This window comes from Furipterus horrens, unplaced genomic scaffold (assembly GCF_987537825.1).
Source record: "Furipterus horrens unplaced genomic scaffold, mFurHor1.1.pri manual_scaffold_6, whole genome shotgun sequence".
Taxonomy (NCBI): Eukaryota; Metazoa; Chordata; class Mammalia; order Chiroptera; family Furipteridae; genus Furipterus; species Furipterus horrens.
The window spans coordinates 173477012-173497234 of NW_028327176.1; the positions used below are offsets into that span (position 1 = coordinate 173477012).

The 20223-nt window shown below is 37.3% G+C and overlaps 1 long non-coding RNA gene across 1 annotated transcript; it reads right to left on the reverse strand.

Moving 5' to 3' along the window:
* Nucleotides 1-385: 385 nt before the first annotated feature.
* Nucleotides 386-14908, reverse strand: LOC150007860 (uncharacterized). The gene is made up of 3 exons (XR_016511856.1): nt 14848-14908; nt 5393-5444; nt 386-479 (listed from the first exon to the last, which is right to left on the reverse strand). It is a non-coding gene; the product is annotated as an uncharacterized LOC150007860 (long non-coding RNA).
* Nucleotides 14909-20223: the final 5315 nt, after the last annotated feature.

The following is a 20223-nucleotide window of genomic DNA, read 5'->3' on the forward strand; positions in this document are numbered from 1 at the left end:
TGATCTTTCTGATATCTTTTCCCACTCACAGAAAAGAGTTACCCACAACCTATTAACAAACTTGGCTCTCATTATAATTCTTTGAACTGGCAGAGCAATTCTACCTGATTGAAAATAATTATCAGCCTCTCCAAATGATTAAACAGCATGTTTGGTTTTTCATTTATATCATCATTTTGATTGAATGATGTGTATGTGTGTGGGACTGTGTATTAACAAGGTATCTCTTCAAAGTAATAATAAATACTTGATGAAAAAGAGTTGCATATTGCTCAGCATAAAAGGAAAAATAAGAAGTCTAGAGCAGGTGAATAAAGAACAACATTTAGAACCTAAAATAAATTGTGAAAGACAGGCTGTGGCACAGATTAAGTTTCATGGGACATAAGTGATAAACACAGAAAAATCCGACGTTCCGAGCATAGCATCAGAAGATTGAAAATTCTGGTCAGCATCAACAAACAAGCAGTGTAATGAATCTGGAACAGAAAGAATACCACAGATGTTTAAAATTATATGTTTTTTTCTACTGACTCAGTCTCCTGCATATTTACAAATTGGAGGTTGTAGATTAATAGCCCTGACATTCATACCCAGTGGGCCCGGCTCCAGGTTTGCCTTTGTACTCAATGACATTCTTTTGGATTTGAACTATTTCTCCTAATCAGAATATAAGAAAAATCGAAGCCTAAACCTGCTTTGTCTCACACTGGTCTCTCAAGTGTATTCTGTTAAGGATCCACTCAACAAGAATAACAAACAAAAACTCCCACCAGAAACTGCAGCATCTCACAGAGGTGGTGTTCACGGCCATTCTCTGCTAGCATAACTCAGTTCCGCGCAGCCTCATTCACAATAACGGGAACTCGCTTCCACCTGGTTCATTTGAGTTCTGATTTTGCTGCATGTCCGCATCTGGATTAGCTCAACAAACCTTAAATGCTAGAGAGATTATGCAAACATGGAAGTTTATAACACTCTGGGGACATTTTATTTCACAAGACCCAGAAGCAGGCAAATGTTTCACAGAATGGTAAACTAAGTCACCAAGCTGTTTTGCTGGTGATTTAAAGTCTCTTGGCAGAGCCAAACAAACACTAGAAGCCTGGCCAGAATTTTAAATTCTGCAGGTTAGTGTTAGAGCACTGCCTCTTCCAGATATTTCTTTCCATCTTTCTTTCTTTCTTTTTATTTTTTTGTTCAGTGCTTGTTAAAGATGATATTCTTCTGAAAGGGCAGTGAGTAATACAGTAGGCCAAATGGTTTGGAAAGAGGCAGCTCTACAGAGGAAGGATCCACTTTCTACCTGGGAGTCTTTCCTTCAAGACTGCTGGCTGATGGAACTCCAAGAGAACTTCAGCCATGGACTGGTGGTCTCTGAGTGTCTCAGGTGGCTTAAAGGACAGCAGAAACATGGCAACCCCTGCCAGATCCATTTTAACCTGAAGTATTCATTCCAATCCTGGTTGAAATACCATGTCTCAGCTATCCCATAAACACTGAAATCAGATATAATTTGTCAAATTGTGAGTTCCTACATAAGCCCTTCTACATTGCTATGAGGTCGATCAGAGGCCAAGTCCTTTGTTCTTTTTCTATGAAATAAGTTAGCAAATTAGAATATGATGAGAATAGATTAAAGTGGGCCAAAAATAAAATATTCTCCTCTCTAAAAATTATATATTCACAATTTACTGTTATGACTTAGATACAAGTTTTATCCACATTTACTTTCAAGTTGCAAAGGGTATTCTGACACACATACTCACATACACAAAGTTAAAAGTATTCAAAGAGATCCTGAGAAATCATTTGTCTGCTTAGTGACCAGAATAGAAAAAGAAATAGAAACCACGTAGTATAAAAATAATTTCTCACAGTCTCTGGCCTACAAAAACTACATTTGGTTGCTACAAGTAAACTGGCCCTTCCCCCATTGCCTCTAAATTTTCTCTTAACAATTCCTATCTCCTTTTATTCTTCCTCAAAGTACTAGGTTTGGAGAATATTAGCAATTATCTTTAACAGACCCACTTAGGTTATGTTTACATAACAACAAGAAAATGTTTCTGGAAGGAATTCACTATTGCACCGGGGTCTAGGCATTAATTTCTTCATGTAAGAACCAGTTCTCTGAAGAATGTTTCATCAAAATGTTTTTTTCGAACCAGTAGCTCAGCCTAGTGAAGGGGTGTTTTCCACACAAAGGCCTGCCTATTGGATAAGAACTGGTCTCGCCCAGGGTGTCCTAAACTGTCTTATCTTTTAACACATTTTCTAACTTCTTTTAGACAAAAGAAGGAAACCAAACCAAAATTGAGGCTAACAATATGGTTAAGATGATAGGGCATCAGCGTTGTACCAGGGACATGTATTCCTGTAAAAATAAAGGAAATGCAAAGGAGAGAATCATTAAATTTCAAAATGTTCCGAGTTGTTGGAGGGACTTGAAACTAATCTTCCTTATTCTACAGATGTGGGTGGAAACTGTGATCCACACAGAGCAAAGTGACCGATCATGTTTTCTAAAAACATTTGGTCTCTGTGTACGATCCAAGAGCTGATTGAAACATTCCAAGGCAGATTTGTCTAGATATTCCAGAAAAATACCATCTCATACGCTCTTTCATTCCAAAATGAGGTCATTCATATTGTCTGGCAGCCTTTTCTTTTATTTTTCTCAAACTTCTCCTGCTGGCTTGTTCAGGACAGGTTTACTTTTTTGGCACATGGCCTAAGGTGGACGAGTATTCCAAGAGAGGACCTGCAGATGGTATGACCCTGGAGAAAGGGGACCCCTCACTCAGGCTGGAGACAAACCTCTGTAGCTGCCAGATGCAGGCCTTCAGGTTGAGAGGTTTTCCCATGACTTAGAACTGAGGACCATTTAGTGCACAGGAGTCAGAATTTTAACCAGGACCATGTTGCCTGAAGCTACCAAGTCCCTGAGTCGGCCTAAGGGAGAGAGGACTGCTTTCTTGTTTTGATCCTTCTGTAGCAGTTGAAGCTCACCTTTTGGCCTTTAGACAAATCCACAAGATTGTCCTTACTCTCCCCTTCTTCCCTTTTTTTTCAAATCTTAATTTCCTAGTCATTTAAAGTTTTCTGTTTTTCAACTTTCTGTGCCACCCCCAATTTTGCCCTAATCCCTTAATCCCATTTAAGCAATGTATTGGGTTCCTTTTTCATCTTTATTTTCTCCCTGCAGTCCTTTGGATGCCTTGGGAAGTTTACCTCCGACCCCCACCCCCACTTTTTTCTAACCAAATGTGAATTTTGTTTATTTGGATTTTAAAAATTAGTGTCTTCTAGTGTCTATGAGACTGGTTTTTCTCACTTTTTAAGTTGCTAAACTTCTTGGAAGAGGTCTATCCTTAGTCAATACTTAGAGTCTCCACATCTCATTAATTCCTCAACCCATTACAGTCTGGCTTCCACACAATTAAAATTGCTCTCTCACCAGCATCCTCCCAATCGGCCAGCTCAATGGCCCTACTTTTCCTGTCACCCTCCTTGACATCTATGCAACATTTGACATGGTTGACCAGTCACCCCTCATTGAAGCTCTGGCCCTTCTCGGCCTCTTTTACTGCATCAGCTCTGCCTCTCTAAGCTTTCTTCTTGTGCTTCCTTTGCTGCTTCCTCACATCTTTTGATGTTGTTTTTCTAGGGTATCTATTTATGGTTTGCTCAGCCCACACACCCTTGCTCTGTTCTAATTTTGTCAATAACCCCATATGTTCTCTGGCTTATAATTTCTCTGCCCTCCCCAGTTCATATATCCTAAAGCCTCTTGGACATTTTCTCTGAAGATACTATATTATAATTATTGTCGTTAATATTCTTCTTATTATCATTATCAGTATCATCATTATTAGATTCTCTGTGCCTTCACTCTCGTTGTTTTCTTGGCCTGCCATGATTTTCCTTCATATTCCCTGCTTGGAGCACTCCTGCTAATTAGTTGAGACCAGTCCCTCTGATGCCACCTCCTTTTCAGAATAGTCTATGTCACCCTTAAGAGGAGTTCATTGTTAGTCCCTGTTGGAGCATTCTGATAGTGATAATGACTACCATTAACCAAATTTTTAGGTGCCAGTCTCTGATCTCAATCCTTCTCATGGATGATCTCATTGAATCTGAGAGCAACTTCTGACACAGGTTCTCTTCATCCATGGATTTTGGATGAGAAACCTATGGTTCAACATAATCACTTGCAGTTTCTCACAATAAATTTTCAAGCCCTGAGACTTATCCGGCCTCCCCAACTAATAGTGGCATACTTTGACTTTGACTAACTGCTTACTTTGTGTGTGGATTTCTGTGTGCTATCTCCTTTGGTCCCCAGAATGCTCTTATGAGGTAGTATACTTGTTCTCTCTATTTTATGAATGAGAAAACTGAGACACAAATAGATTAAGCAACTTGCTCAAAATTACATAGCTCCCAAAGTAGCCAAGTCAGGATGCACTTTAATTTACCTCTGATATAGAACTTCCCAGATTGCTCTATCATTAACTGCTTAGGAGATATTTCACTCTTCCATCAGCAATTTGAGGGCCCAGGTAATATCCTTTTTTTTAACTTTTTAATCTCTATATCTAGTCACAAAATATAAGTAAATATAAAGAGACAGAAGGACTGATAAACATGTTGGTTATTCCTATCTTAGGGTCTTTTTTTAGGAAAACTGATATTCACCCACTTTGTTACATGTTTTCCCTAGCAAATAATTTTTTTGTGTGAACAGTTTATGAAGCCAAATATGAAAATGCTGTCTCTGCAAGCTTTTTTTTTTTAAATAAAAATAGTTTCAGTTCCCAAAGGTAAAATAATTGTTGCCCTGACAGTCTGTATCTGCTTCCCTCTCTCTTTAGCAGTTTTTAGCTGTTATGTCCAGATGGGAGGTTTACTTGAAGAGACCTGTAATCTATTCAGAGATAAATACCACATATCACAGAATATAAGCTGACAACGTATTTAAGTCACGTCACAATTTGAAAGAGGTCATTTACTGTTGAGTGAGGCAGTGTCTGCCTATCTCAGGTATTTTCTAGCACTATTTCCTTCGAGACCCCCTCCTTCCCTCCGTCTCCCTCCCTCCCTGCCTTTCTCCTTCAGTTGGCTGGGTCTCACTGCTTGCTGATGATGTCACATAAAATCTATTACGATCCCGTGTCCAACAATAGAATCTCTATCTCTCCACTTTTTCTAAAACAAGTTGGTTTGTAGTTATTTAAACCATAAAATATAATTCTTTCACCAATAAAGCATAATATAGGTTTTCATGTTTCTTGTTTTTGTTTGGTTTATAAAGTTGCAAAATACATATTTATTGTAGAAAATATCCAGAACACAGTTATATACAGTAAAATTAAAAATCCTTCTTTACCGTGTATCTCCAATTCTATTCCTCTACTTGTTTTGCTTGCAACACTTTTTTTCTGTTGATGATAAACATAAATGTCCATAAATACACACACATTGAATTTTAAGTTTCATAATCTGAGATCATATCATACAATCTTAAGTACATTTTCCATGAAAGAATATATCTTCCCATGTCTGTGTAATAAATCTATTTCAATCCTTATAATGGCTATATAGTATTCCATATTAAGAAGTACATACCTTTTAAACCAATTCCTCTTACAAGAACATGTGGATTGGGCTCCACCATGCTAAATATATTCATATCTTTGTGCCCATGTGCAAATGTCTGTAGATAAGTTCCCAGAAATAGAGTTGCTGGATCATTTTGACAGATTCTCATTGTGGAAGCTGGTCTCCAATAATGGCCCCCACTGAACCACACCAACTATATTCATATCCTTAGATAGAACCTTTTACATTAAATCTGGGTTCCCTATCCTTACAGTTTTAACAAACATAATAAAATCTATTTATTTTAATCAACATTGAGAATTAATCTTCCTCCCCCTGAAGATGACAAGACTGGTAGCAAGGATGCTTTTACTTTTCTTGCTCCTCTCCTACCTTTAAAGTTTTGATTGAATCATTTAGAATTTTCTAGAACTTGCTAATTTTTCGAATGCTACTCCTCAGTTTCTTATGACATTTTCTAAAAATTGCATTGGGCTTTATAGCCCCATTGTCAAAATAACTGAGGCCTAACTGTGCTAGTGTTTTTTTCTTCATTCTATTGTAACATGCTATACTTTAAAATTTTTCCTCTTTTGTTTTAAATTCCTCTTTTGTATTTGGTATATTTTCTACCCAGAGATATTGGGTGGTAGGGTTGATAAACTGTTGCATGTATAACAATACCTTTATTTTTTTCTTCATACAGATTGATGTTTTATCTGGATATGGAAATCTAGGTTCAAGATAATATTTCTTAGTTTTTTGAAGGCGTTTCTCTATTATCTTTTAGCACTCAGCTATTGATATAAAATATGACGGTAAACTGATTTTAGGTAACACATTTCTTGTGTCCTTGGAAAATTTTTGGAGTTTCTCTTTGTCCTTGGAATTTAATAATCTCACTAGGAATCCTTTGTGTTTTTGTTTGTTTGCTTTTTAAAATTTCTGACTCAGCACTTTTCCAGCCATTTTCAGAAAAGACATTTATTTCCTAAAACTCTCAAAGCCAGAGATGCTGAATTCTTTTAAATCATTATTTCTTGTGTCATACTTTTTGAAAGAAAAGAACTAATGGGCTATAAGAAAAACCAAAACAATAGAGAAGGAAAAATAACATTTGCAGGTCCATAATTAAAACAACAACAACAAACTTCTTAACAGTTATCTGATCATACGGATCAGTCTATTTTTTACCTAATAGATTTGAATATTCAAAGATAATACCATTCAACATTCTTTTTGGTCACGAGGGCTATATAATTGCTGTTTACAGCCATACCCAAGAAACATAGATCATATAATTGGTGTATTCCGGGAGGGAAAGATCTGCTTTTTGTGCCTAAAGCCTATATTCTCACTCATTTTCTTAATAAAATTGGAGATGGGTTTGTCCTGAATAATAATTTGGTCCCATTCATTATAAAATCATTTTCAACAATTTAAGAAATGACTTTAGATTACATATTTAGATTGTACAAGTTTCTGAAAAATGTATCAATATATAACATAACACGCAAAATATCAACAAAAATTCTCTAGCATCAATAAGTAACTTAAATGTCGTCGTCGGCGGCAGCCGTCCGTCTCGAGAGACGATGGTGTAGCTTCTTAAGAGTCTATCTGCACCGCCGAGAATGGTTGTGCAGTCCGACTCGGGAGTGACACGATATCTGTCTCCTCCCGTGTTGAATTGACATCTTGCGATGACGCTGGAGTGTCCTCTCCAGTGAAGCTGAAGCTACAGAGCCTGGACAGGGTGATTGGAGGGTCTGCTGTTGCCCATGCAGCAGACCCCCCCTCTCTTCGCAGCTGAGGGATCCAAGGGAAAGACGGAGTCAATACAGCTTGGCTTCAGGTGCGCCGCAGGAGTTGCCGGTGTTGACTACAACGTCAAACCGCCTTAGGGACTCCGGCTCCGGATTTTCTGTCGGGGTTTACTCCCTTAGCCCTTCCCCTGAAGAGGTATGCCGCAAGGCAGCGGAGGTTTTTTGGAGTCAGAGTTTTCCTTCTCTGGTGTGCCCTGACTGGAAGATCGAACCAGCGACACTTAGCTCGCAGGCTGACGCTCAATCCACTGAGCCAAACCAGCCAGAACTTAAATGTACTGAAGGGAAAACAACAGTAGGTCTGACTGAATGTCCCTGGGCTAATCTTTATTGACCGTGGCTGTTCTCCAGGCTCATCTCTACTATCTTCATTACGCTTCTTTCCCATGGCAGGAAGCTGAAGTTGAGAGAGCTTGCGGGTAGGACCACACAATTAGCAAATGACCAAGCTAGGATTTGAATCCAAGTTGCTGATTCCTCAGGAGTGTTTGCTTCGGCTGCATTGTGTAAAGAAAGTGTCGGGGAGTCTGACCTCTGTAACTCACAATCAGAGAAGACATTCCGGAGGTGATGGCTTCTGAAGGGGTTAGTCAGGCAAAAGGAAAAGGGCATTTCAAGAGAAGATGTATTTGCTGACAACACAGAAGAGTGGAGAATATGGCCCATCGGGGAGAATTGTGGGTTGCTGTGTACAGATGTACCTATCTCTCTGTGGCCATCGCCTTTTCTGCAGCATGGTTCATTTGGTGCTTTTGGCTTTATCAGCATGTTTACACAGTTGTCCACTCAGCAATAAATATCAGTGATAAAGGTGGTTGAAATAACAGAGCTGATGAAGATCTGGTTATTTCAATCATTTCAACGTAGCTTCACAGTTTGGTTTCATCTTTTTAGCATTGGGCCTTAACTTACCATGGATTTTAGATAAAATTGATCATAAAAGCACACTGTGGTCCAGTCATATTTACTTATCAGAAAAATTGACAGTGAAGTTCAGGACAACAGAATCAGATGGCATGATTTTGGCCCATGAGAGTTTCAAATAGGCTGTCCACTTTCGAGTAGGCTCATAGAAAGGAAGAGTAAGAATAAACACCCAAGAAAAAAATATAGCAAGTAGAGTAGTTTTGATTTTAAGCTTTCAGAGCATTTCTATGGACCTAGATCAATTAAAAGCCAGTTGAATAGTTAAGAAAATGTTTTTCACAGAGCTCTTTAAAATGTAACAGGTATCAAAAAAATTCTGCCAAGGAAGCTGAAGCACAATCTGAGTGTGTTGTGTGTTCAGTGCTTTTGCCTGACAAAAGGACAAAAATGAGACCAAGTACCGTCATCCAGGGAATGCTGAAATTTCAACTCTGGGTTCGATTTCATCATATACTGGAAATATCCTGGATGATCGAATTAATTCCCTGTATAATGAATCAATTCCTATAGATTGACATAATGAAAAACTTGCTCTAATGAATTATATTGTGATTTTCTTAAGTCACCCTACTAGGGCTGCTATATCATGTTTTTCTGTGGGAGCCAGTGCAGTTGTGTGTATGAAGCTAAATTCCTCCTGTAATCTGAGCCCCTCTTCACTGGAGTGATCTCTGGCCACTTTAAAACCTTGGTATCTCTTCAAAAACAAAGGCCTTATCTCTTCAGATCTCACCCTGAATTCCATTCGCCTCTGAGTTCCAATCAAAGAAAACTGAATAATCCAATTCCCTTTGAAATTTTTGATGCAATCTGATGTTGACATCGATCTCAAGGTTAGTCTATGTAAAAAGCATGCTCTCCTGCTGGATCACTGCCCACATTGGCTTTTTGTATCTGATTCAAAGCTGTTTAAAACAAGGTTTCTCTAGAGTCTCTTACATTATCACAGCTTGGATAAATTGACTTTAGTGGAAAACATCTTGGCATATCAGCTTCACGATTTAGGAAAAGTATGAGTTTTGTCAGAGAAAAGTGGTATGAATTAAGCCTTGATATGATTTTTAAAAATGTGACTCAAAAAAAAAAAAAATCTATTTTTAATAGGTGGGCTAAATTCCTAAGGTCCGACTACAGTCTGGAGACAGGTTGGCTGTGGGACTTATGCTTCTCGTGCAACATCAAAGAGGAAAAGGAGGACGCAAGGATGAACCTACAAGTCATAACATATTTTCCTGGGGCATGAACATTCTTCTTTCTACTCTGGCTCCTAAATTTTTTCCTTCAGTGGCCTTCTATTACATGAATTCTCTGAACTTCTCCTATGGGCACTTAGTCTATTTATTCTTTGTCTTGTTTTCACATTGTTCATGTGTTATCTTGCCTCCATAACCATATTGAAAGGTCTGGAGATCAAGAGTGATATTTTACACTGCCTTTGTGACCATCACAGCACATAATAGTTGGTTGAGTTCACAGGAGATATCTGTTAATCCTCATGAAGTGAAACCAAATTCAGTACGTAGTCTTGGTAATCTTGACCCAGGGCCAGGATAGAACCCACAAAATCTACTTGTCCTCATTGGCAGCCACTTTACATCTTATTTCTCTGCCAGAGTTCTCTTCTGGCTCAACTACCCATATACTGTTATGCTTCAAAGGCATCTTCATTTTTGGAAAATTTCAAGACTTTTCTCATGTGTAGTCCCTTTTCTTCTTCTTGAATGCCAAACCTAAGTATGTGGCATTAAATAGAGTTTTATTTGCCAATAATTAACAAGTTAATAAATTATACCGGTGTGGTTGCCTAGTCTCAGCACAGGATTTAATAATAAGTATAGGCTTACAGGCCTTGAGAATGGCTTTTAAGTATATTGACTCAGTTTTTATTGAGCTTGACAAAATTATCATTTTTGTTGGCATTCATCCTTGCTCCCAAAGCTCAAGCTATTTCGTTATATTTTCATTCTTTCTTTTCTCTTAAAAATGTGTATTTCCTCTGATTCAGTATGTAGTTATTGTAAAGATTTTGGCAAATACAGGAGGACAACAAGAAAATTAAATCCATGCATAATCCTATTGCCCAGAGATAAGCATTTTGAAAGTGACTTCCTTCCAAACTTTTCCTATGCATATGTATGTGCATGACCCTTACTCCATAAGCTTGGATGTATAAGACATGTTCTCTTATTTTTTTAAATCCAAATGAAATCTGACCTTATTCTTCAGCCATCCTTGCAGGGCATATTACATTTACCTTGCCAAGTTTGAGGAGATTTCACTATACTTTTATTATAATTGACTGAAAATTATAAATCAATTCATAAAAAGTATTTTTATAATATTCAGTCTCTCATCTAAGAATATGGTATATAACCGTTATTCAAATTTTCTCTTGTCTCTTGGTTAAAATGTTATAGTGTTTTGGGTTCAAGGGGTATGGAAGTCTTACCTTTTTCTAAGTTACTTCTAGGTATTTAACTTTTTCATTGCAATTGTGAAAAAATCTTTTAATCTTTACATTTATGATTATTAATGGCATTATTTGAGAAAGTTACTGTTTTTTTGTATTTATTTTGTCTTCAACCATGTTAGTTATGTTAGTTTTCAGTTTGTTTCTTGGAAATTTTAAGTAGATCACTGTACCTTCAACAAATGATAATAGCTATACCTTTTATTTCCATTTCATGTCTTATTACATTGACTAAATGTCAAGAACAAGGTAAAGAATGCTCTATTTTAAAGACATTATCTCAGTGTTTTATAGATATATGTTGTGTTAGCTGCTGTTTTGATATATGTTACTTATTACGCTAAGTAATAAATAGTTGCTTTTTAAAAATGTTCTTTGAATGAGACTTCTTAAGAATAGTGTAGCTATCTGTTTAAAAACTATTGTGTCAAGAATAAATGTGTCAACATGGGCATAACTTACTAAATTCTTGATTATTAATGGGTAATTATAATAATAATTAACATGTATAACATGTATTTACATTATTCCACTTTTCCTAGAGTTCATCATGCCATTTATTTTTATTATCACTTATATTTACATGTTTTCTTCTTCCACTGTATCATAATCTTCTTTAAAAATCATATTATTCCTTTGCAACATCTCACAATGTCTTCTAAAGTGTTCACATTCCATGTATATTTGTTGTTGATGGCTTACTAGCCTAGTACTGATAATAATAACTATAATAGTGACCTAATATTTATTGAGCACTTATTATATACCCAGGCAGTTCTGAGAATTTTGTATGCTATCTTTTTAATCACACAACAACACTTTAAGGGTGACATCATTCTTATAGCTGTTCTTCCATATGAGGTACTGAGCTAGATTAAATAGGTGGCCCCAGATGCACACCTAGGAAATGATAGAGCCCAGATTGGAATCTGGGCATTCTGATCCCAGAGCTATGCAATTGTTACAGAACTCCTGGGCTGCTCCAGTTGAAAACAAACCCGCGGGCTCTTTAGTTAGGGGCCCGATTGCCCGCCGCCAAAATTATAACTCTCAATACCAGAGTTTAGTGAAAAGAAAAAGAATAGTTTATTTAACAGTTATATAGATTTAGTTATTTGCGGATTTCTGTTGTTGTCTTATGTTCTTTAAAACACCCATAAACACATATCCTTGCCTCCCCCCTACCAAACCAGGCTAGTTTTAGAAAAGTCAGAGAAACCCTTTCCCTACTTTCCAAACACAGTTCAGCTTTACCAGTAGCTGCCAATCATTCACTCCTGATTGGGGAGACCTCGTCTGTGTTATGGGGTCCACCAGCTTTTAATCCAGAACCTCATGGATTCTCAGCCTCCTTGTAAACTGTATAGTTAGTCCTTTTGTAATCCGCACAGTCAGCCTCAGCCTTAGTCCAATTCGCACAGTCCGCCTTAACCTTACTTAAATCCGCACAGTCAGACCGCCTAAAATGTCTGCCGCTTATTTTTAAATCCCTGACTACATCCTCTGATGTAGTGGGTGCAGTAACCAGTTCTGACCATTCACAGAACTTTACGCAGGTTCTGTGTGCTTTCTCCATACCATCCCCTGGTTCAAGACTCCTCCCATCTACCTGAGGCTTTGGATGCATTAAAGCCATTTTGCATAAAAAAGACACTAGCCACCGGCCTCAGGCATATGGAGGCATTCTGAAAAGCTGCTTCCTTCTCCCCATCCCCCAGCTGCAAACTCTGGGGTTTTTTGGAACACCCCTGTTTCTGTAACACTCTCTTTCACAGATGGTCATGTTATTGTACAAGTCATGCTAGCAAACTTCTTTAAATAAAATTTTAATCCTTCCTGATGACTATGAGACCTGGTGCAACCAATAGAGTGTGGTAAGACTCAAAATATATTTCTCTGGAATGGCATTTACTTTTTTGTCTTGTTTTTACTTCTCAAGATAGAACTTTTGATATTTCTATATGAAAGGGCCCTAAGAATTTTATTCAGTAAACTTCATAGCTTTTCCTAACTAGCAAAACTTTGGTTATCACTTAAATCTTTATTTTGCGAAATTCTTTATCTTTGTTGAGAGCAAAAATTATTTTATTCCTTGTGGCAGAATAAATATTCACAATTAGTAAAGTTACGATGATGATGCCCATGTATTTTGAATAGTTTATCCGTAGATAGTTTTCCCAGGGTGTGCAGGCTAACTGGGTAAGCTATCTGTACTCTGTTGAGTTCAAGATGGACTGGCAGGAGCCTGGGTAGAGAATAGGGAAACGGGAGTCTGGTCCAGCTAAACACCAGTCACATGCAAGACCACTGGAAAACCAGGGAAGTGTTCTTATCTATGATAACAGTATGTAAAATTAACTAAAAGGTGATTAACTTTTCTTCTAGGGCTAGAAGCTTATTATCAATATGATAATGAGAAACATAATTCAGAAATTACAAAAAATTGTTTCTGATGAACATCAAAATATCAATACTATTATGCTCTTTTAGCCATTTGAAAACTCTCAACATCTTGTTTAATTAATATAAAATGCATTATTTGAAAAATCTTAAATACCAGTTTAATATATAAATTAAACATCTTCAATTTTGAGTGTGAGAATTACCACTTTTTTTTGCTTCTTTAGGAAATAAACTTAACTGACTTTTCTAGATATTCTTGAACTGTAGTTACTTTTGTGTTCCCACTCTTTAGCCCATATGTTCACAAATAATTAAAATAATAAAACAATAGCCACCTCTCAATTCCATACAAAAATAGTGATTTAAAAAGGGCAACTTTCAGGTTATCACTCTACTCATTTCCAGTTTCAGGCCTCCCAATAAAAAGCTATTTTTTCATATTTTATTTTCTACTAGCTTAGATTATAAATAGTTCTTGGAGTCGATATTTTTTCAAAATTGTCATGCTTCTTCATTGAAAAAGAACTTTTATCCACATTCATTTTATATCTCCCAGTTATGTCTACCTTTAGTGTTTTAATTACAACTTATTTTGGGCTCTCTGCATAAAGATGAATGAATTTGGAAGCCAAATTTCATTACTCCTACTACAAAGATAGGGCCAATAACAGATGCAACAAATTTTAACTATCATTTCCATCAGGATTACAGATGGTATTGATGTGGAAGACATCTGTGGCACAGGCCAGAGAAGAGATAGTTGGCTTCCTCTTAGAGGCAGGGCAAAGAATGTGGCAAAAAAGATCTAAGGATGCCATGAGGAATTCCAGCACTAGACTTGTGCATATGCAGGTCATGGTAAATCAATGAGAGCAGATTCAGAGGCTCTGTGTGGGGGAAGGGACCCTGGGACGCACTGGGGATCTTACAGAGTGTTCCAGGGTTTTCAAACTCTGTTGCTGGCAGAATCCAGAATGAAGAATAGATGCGATAAATTGTTTGCATTTACAGAATAGATAGAAAAGATTCTAAATGGGAGAAGTGCTTTATCAAGTAGGAATATGCAAGTTGGAATCTCCTTGCCTTATTGCTGAGGAAACATATCAGATAAATGAAGCAGCAAGGTAAATAAATAAACCTTGTACTGGAAAGATGAAAAGGAAAAAACGGAGCAGCACTTTCTATTAATTAAGTGTATCAACAATAAGATATAAACATGGGCTTAGACTATCCATGTATTAATTTACAAATATTGAATACCTATTCTGTGCTAGAGACTCTGACAGTTGCCAGGAGACAACGATGTGTAATTTAAACATGGTCCCTGGCTTCCCAGATCTTAGGGTCTTGTGGCAGAGCCATTATGCACATTAAAATACTAGCATAAGTATAAAAGATAAATACAGAATTGAAACAAATTTTTCTTTTTGTTATTTTCAAAGTTTGTACACTCCATCCTTTCCATTATTGTAAGCTACCAATATTAATATTTATGACAGTAAGCATTTTACATATCTTAACTCATTTAATCTTCACACCAATCTGTGGAAGTTAAACTATTTATATTCCCATTTTACAAGGGAAAAATCTAGGCATAGAAAGATGGCAGTGACTTACCAAGGGTTAAACAGCTTCTAAGCCTGGGAGCTGGGAACTGAGCCCCAGGAGTGTAGGTCTGGAGCCTTTGCTCTTCAAGGTGACTACATGGCAATGATGCAATTCTTTGTGTTAAACTTCCTGTAAAACTTTCACTTTCATTGGGTCATAATGTCATTGATGTTTCCTGAAGTGCTGTGTATCTAATGGACCTTTGGAATGTGTTATTGATAATTGAGCTCACTAGCCAGGCAGAGAGGATCAACTTGTTGTATAAATGATGTTGGCAAACTTCTTTAAATGCAGTTTTAATCCTGCTTTGTTGCTATCAGGTGACAAGTTAACAGGGTTTTAAGTAAGGATAAGCCGTAGGGAAGTAAGGAGGACCCAAGACTATACACACAGGCAAGAAGGCTCCTGGCATTTGGGGATATAGCGATGCTGCTGCGAGGAGGTTGGCAGCCGGTGGTCCAACAGCATCTCTAGAAGAGGCTGCTCTTGGGACCGCAATCGTCTGCTGCCTTTTCTCCACAGCTCAGTTCTCTCTCCATGTTTACTCTTGATAAGACACACCTCCTTACTACACTGCTCCTAGTGCTTCATGACATCTAGCGCACATTTATTTCTACTGACGTAGTTGCAACTGTCAGATTCATGAGATGGTATCCAATGGGACCTGGTTTAGGGCAGAGGTTTGAAGTTGGTCCCTCATGAGCTGATGGCCATTCTGAAACCACTTGGGCTTGACTCAGAAGCTGAATGCTGTGCATTACTTTATGGCCATGCTGTGATGATACTTAGCCTTTGCTGTATCAGGAGCTTTCTGCAGGAAGTTCTGGGCGTGTCAGGCACTCTGAGAATTTAAGTAGGGCGTAGTGAAACTGTCAGACAAGTTGCATTGCTTTTCCAGCATAAACATATTGCTGATTTATTTCTACCTTGAATGCCTATGTGATCTAAGACAGTAATTTGTGTGGCTGGTGGGCCAGGGAACAGAGAAAGAATCTGCTAGAATAGGAAGGGAATGAGGGGGACAAGGACCATGAAACTGTTAGAATTTCATACATATTAAGTTTTGAAGAAATTGCTAAAGCAGAGTTGTTAATTACGTGTTTAATTGTAAAGTTGCTGATAGCAAAGGAATAGGGCAGAAAGGAGCCTCAAGAGATTGTCTAGATCATTTTCCTAATCTAAGAGACTAAAAGAGGTATTTGTCAACCATTTAAACATTTGTATCTGAAATCTGTAAAGCAATACACTCTAGAGAAGACACTATAATGGAAAGCCTGCTCCTTCCCTCTTCCCCATTGTTTTTCTTCTTAGCCTCTATTACAAATATTATTATATATTGTGTTCATTTATTGCAGTCGCACTTGCTGGAATATATGCGTCATGCAGCAGCTTGGTCTCTTTCATCTACTGCTAAATCTCCTGTGCCTAGAAAGTTTCTGGCCTATGGTAGATACTTATAAATATTTGTTGAATAATTGAATTAATTAATATATGTACTGAAAAGTGTCTGGAAGAATACATACCAAATTGTTAAAAAAATATTCATCTCTGGGGAATACAATTAGCAAAGCCGGGAAAGAACTAAAGGAGGAAGGAGGTAGAATGGTGAATTTTTATTTTATAAATCTCTGTATTATTTACAGTAGTCCCTCTCTGTTTCATGGTTCACTTATCGCGGCCTCACTGTATCGCGGGATTTTTAAAAATATTACACTTAATTATTTATTGCGGATTTTTTGCTATATCGTGGGATTTTGCGGTACTGTATATGTATGTTGTTAAAGTTAATGTAGGTTTAAGAGTGTAGAATAAATGTAAGGTTCCTACTTCACCAGGGGTTCTAGAACATAATACCCGTGATAAGTGAGGGAATACTGTACATTTAGTATTACTTAACAAATGATATTTGACTTGATTTACATTCAACTTTTTATGAATGTACTTATTGCATAAACAAGTAAAGGTACATTTAGATAGTTATGTTGTAATGCTAATAATACAGAGAAGGAAAACTGACTCCAAAAAACCTCCGCTGCCTTGCGGCATACCTCTTTAGGGGAAAGGCTAAGGGAGTAAACCCCGACAGAAAATCCGGAGCCGGAGTCCCTAAGGCGGTTTGACGTTGTAGTCAACACCGGCAACTCCTGCGGCGCACCTGAAGCCAAGCTGTATTGACTCCGTCTTTCCCTTGGATCCTTCAGCTGCGAAGAGAGGGGGGGTCTGCTGCATGGGCAACAGCAGACCCTCCATATCACCCTGCCCAGGCTCTGTAGCTTCAGCTTCACTGGAGAGGACACTCTAGCGTCATCGCAAGATGTCGATTCAACACGGGAGGAGACAGATACCGTGTCACTCCCGAGTCGGACTGCACAGCCATTCTCGGCGGTGCAGATAGACTCTTAAGAAGCTACACCATCGTCTCTCGAGACGGACGGCTGCCAACAATGCTAATAATATGTTTACTGATATCATATAGTCTTTTTCAATGAATATATCCAATGTTCTATGGCAAGGTGCTGAATTCCTTTCCAGCAGGGCTCATTTTAAAAATCTAGGTTTAGTATTCAGTATGTGGTAAGAAATCAGTATGTAATTATTGACTGACTCTCTGGACAAAACAGAACAATAGTGATACCAATTAAAAAAATAAAAATATCTTCCAAATGTCTGGAAACAGTCTTTCACCAGATACTCAGAAAAGTAATAGAATTTCTGGTAAGAATACCTGGAACTATTTAAGAAGCAGATGACCATAAACAATAGATAGAAACATTTTGTAAGCATAAAAAGCATATCAACACACATAATAGCATTTTTAAAAAGACTATAAAATTGCAAAATTAAAGATGAAGAGTATATTGGTCAGGGTGCAGTCAAGAAAACAGAGCCTGTACCAGATATATTTCAGCAAACACATTTCTTATGGGGAAATAATTACAAAGGTGTTGGGACAGCTTACAAATCAGACAGAGGAAGGAAGGAAACCCAGAGATTAGCAATAGGAAGAAGCCTCTATAATTTTTATTGCTGGAGGCAGGGCCCCGAGGCCAGCCAGCATCACTGGGTAGGAACTGAGATTGCCCAGATTCCCAAAGGGAGGAGCTATCCATTGGGGCCCAGAACTGTAAAGGGTGAGGCTCTCCTATGGAAAATGGTCTATTTAGGAGACAAACTCACTACTCAAAATAGAAAGAGGGGAAGAAATACTCTGGCTTCTCCCTGCTCCCCACCCTCAAGTCTACCACTATTGCTTCCCATTGGCTACACCTAACAAGAGATCAATTTGAATGGGATCCTGGGAAATGTAGTTTATAGAGTCTGCTCCCTGGAATACAGTAGAGATTGGGGAAGAATAGGGAATGGTTCTGAAAGCAAACAGGCAAATGACCTGAACAAATAGTTTAATAAAGGAAAAAATATATTCTATTTATGCAACAGTCAAGTTTTAGATAACATATTTTTAGGTATATTAATATTAATTATTTTAAACAACATTTATTCAGGTATTTTTGGGTAAGAATATCAGTGTGAATTGAAGAGCAACATTAATCATTTCTCAAATATTTTAGACTCAAGAATCCTGTTTACATCAATAGATAATCTTGCTGATCACCTTATTGAGTCTTTATTCTTATATTATTTTAATGCTGTATTATGGCACCAAAAATAAACACACTTTTTCCCCCCCCTCACTTGATATTAGGAGTTTTTGTAATTGTGACAAAAGTTCAGTTTTTAAAAAATATTTTTTCTGATTTTTTTTCTAAATTTCAAACTAGGAGAGAGACTTTGAGGCTAAATTTATAAGCATTTCTCATGAATAATCTTTTCCCCCTTCAATATATTAAAAGCCAAATTAGACATAACTGCCATTATACTTTTTCTGGCTTTTGAAATATTGGAGATATATCAATGTGCTGTGTAGGAATTTAAATTAAATGAGTGCACCTTATGGATCTTTTGAGGATCATCTTGTGGGGAATTTGCAGAATTATTATCATTTATTGCTTTCACCAACTGTATAATTGAGAAGATTCTCTCAGTGATTAATATCACCATAAAATACTTGGTCTTATTTCTATTAATTATGATTTGAAAGATGTAGTAAGTGTAATGTTAATGAATGTGTTGAATGATGTTGGACTAATTGAAATGACAAAAACGCCTTAAGCAAAGAGTGATAGTTTAAGGCTATTGGTAAATCCAAAGATAAAACTGTTATTTACTTTGTGTCCTGCCATATCCTTAGAAAGCTTACTGGTCCAGAACAAGAAGTTAAGTCCAATTTTCATTTGTCATTCCTTAAATTTTTAAAATACTTCTCATTATGGAAATTTCAAACATATACAAAAGTAACTCCAGGTATTACTCACCCAGCTTTGATAATTATCAGCTCATGACCAATTTTGTTTTCATATATACAGGGTGGGGCAAAAGTAGGTTTGCAGTTGTTCGCATGGAAAATAATACAATAATCAATAAATGATAATAATAATACAAGAATAAACTGTGTCTCCTGTACTCACAATTGTAAAACTACTTTTGCCCGACCCTGTATTCCCTTTCTTCTCTCCTTCAACTCCACTGAATTATTTAAGAAACAATCTCAGACATTGTATCACTTCATTCCTGGTTTTAATAAATCTTTTATTGAGAGGGTCCTGGTAGCTTTCCATTTAGTAGTGTAGTAGGAGAATCAACACAAAATGTATCTGTTTCCCAAGAATGCCTGTTACGGGTAGGCCATAGTGTTGGAAAATAGCAGGGAATTACATATCCTTTGGTGTATGGTTCTAAATTTAGGCACTAGGTAAACAACTTTGTAAAATATATATGTACTTCCTAAGAGGGGAAACATGTTAATTTTCAGAAATCATTAGTATGCATCTTAAAATCAGACTCATGTACAATTATCTGGTTCAATGTAGAGCTATAATGACATGGATATTTGGACAGAAATATTTGAGAGGTATTTAGGAATGTCACAAAAATATTCCAGAACCTAGAACTTGTTTTTCACCAGTAATGGCAACAATGCCCTGGTACTTTTGTGGAGAAATAAGCAGAGGAAGGATTCTTTTCTCACCTCATACAGCCTCTTTGGAAAATCATATCTCTGTCCCTGGTGTCAATCATACCTTGTGATGATGACTTCCATGTCTGTATTTGTGTGTCTGTCTTGAGCTCAGGTTCAAATATAAACCTCCTAGGTGATATTTCTGCACACTTGTGCATAAAGCTCCTCATATTCCACCAGCCTGGAAGCAGTTGTTCTGACCTCTCAAACCTACCGTCCCTGTCACCGTCCCCATCTATGTGCATGGCATCATCATGGAATTAGATATCCAAGTCGCAATCATCAGCTTTTGTCCTGGCTGCCTCTTA